Genomic DNA, 1,676 nt, shown 5'->3' with positions numbered 1-1,676 from the left:
TGAGCATCTTGAAAGAATCCACAGATGTCTGACCCGGTCTGAAACAACATGGAACAAAGTAAGCTCTTGGTGTTTTCTAGGAGACTCTGTCATCTTCCTAGGGAGGAGGAGCATGTAAAGGACACTTACATAGGATATGCCAAAGAGGCTGAACTCCATCATGCCTGCAATGAGAGATGCAGCAGAGTCAGAACAGGACATCCTCTGCCTCCTCCTCCACCTTCACCAAGGATCTTCCTCCCATCCCTGCCTGCAGAAGCCCCTGGGCACAGCCCACACACCAATGATGGATTTCCCCAGCTGGTCCCAGGCAGCTGTGTTGTCTCCCAGCCAGTGTCCTCCCCAGCGTCCAGAAGAGGGGAATGTGGAGCGGGAGATGACGATCCCTCTCTCTCCTGTCACCTCCTGCATAGCTCTGGTTGGGACACAATGAGGTATATTGAAGAAAGCCTGGGAAAGGAAGGAAATAGAGCCTCTCCTCCAAAACCTAGTGCTTAAAGCATGGTGGCAAATGCTTACTACATCCTTGTAGGGAATTTGAAGATCTTATTTGGGAGGATTCTGCTGATGATAGGGACAATAATGGCAAGGACTTCTTTCCGTACTTTTCATCATTTGAAAAAAAAATTTAAAATAAAAAATAAAAACAACAACAACAACAAAATCTCATCATGTGATGAACACAGAGGTTATCACCAAACAGTTATAAATTACTCATCCAATACTTGGATTTCTATATTTAAGTAGGAAACATAGAAATTTCAAGTATCCGTTAAAATAATTAATATTATGCATTAAGCACAAAACATGGGGTTATTCAATAAAAGAAGCACTGACTATTTTATCATATTGTCCTGAATGATCATGAAACAAGAAAAAATAAAATAGCAAACATCTAAAAAAATTATACAATTCTGAGATAAAAGAGGGAGGTTTTACCCCCCCCCTTGTCTCTTCTAACTTAAGATACTTTTGCCACTGCACCTGCTACATTGTTTAATGCCCTAGTGTCCCCATATGAATGGGTCCTTAACCCCACAGGATCCCACAGGTGTGATGGTACTTTTTTTTTAATTTTATATCTCAATTTTTATCACAAACCTATACAAACTTATAATTATGTTACTTTTCAGCCCATAATATGGAAAAGTAAGCCCATAATATGGACAAATTAGGGAATATAAACCAGTCAAAACTGCCTCCTACACATTCCATCAACCAGAGAATGGTCACTCACTCGTAGGTGGGTCTGATTTGGGACCACCCATACAGGCTGTGCACATCATAGTGCCGCACCCGGGAGCCATCTGGAAGGATCTGCTCACTCTCCATGCACAGGGTCTTGCTGCTCAGGCCCCTGTTTCTGGCTTCAATATCTGAGGAAAATTATGAAAGTCAGTGAGTATCAGACTTGACTCTCAAATCTTGACTGCTTTTTAGGGCTCACAAAGATTAAGGCCCTCTGTCTTGGTCCAGGTCTCCTTCCCAGGGTCATGAGAATCATGGCCCTCCCTGAGTAACACAGTAACTGACTTTCAGCATCAAATTCATTAACAAAAATAGAGGTATGGGAAGAGTACAGATTGAACTTTCTCTATAGGGCAGATGCTGATGTAAGAGTCTTTAAATGATTTCTCTCTCTCTCTCTCTCTCTCTCTCTCTCTCTCTCTCTCTCT

At 42.1% G+C, this 1,676-nt stretch overlaps 1 long non-coding RNA gene across 1 annotated transcript; it reads right to left on the bottom strand.

The window, feature by feature from the left end:
• Positions 1-129: 129 nt before the first annotated feature.
• LOC114616116 lies at positions 130-1,319 on the bottom strand. Its single transcript, XR_003710596.1, has 3 exons — positions 1,238-1,319; positions 282-415; positions 130-164 (listed from the first exon to the last, which is right to left on the bottom strand). It is a non-coding gene; the product is annotated as an uncharacterized LOC114616116 (long non-coding RNA).
• Positions 1,320-1,676: the final 357 nt, after the last annotated feature.

The sequence above is a fragment of the Grammomys surdaster genome, unplaced genomic scaffold (assembly GCF_004785775.1).
Source record: "Grammomys surdaster isolate TR1022 unplaced genomic scaffold, NIH_TR_1.0 283731, whole genome shotgun sequence".
Taxonomy (NCBI): domain Eukaryota; kingdom Metazoa; phylum Chordata; class Mammalia; order Rodentia; family Muridae; genus Grammomys; species Grammomys surdaster.
Note: the sequence above shows the minus strand (reverse complement) of the source record. Positions and strands in the feature narration are given on the sequence as shown.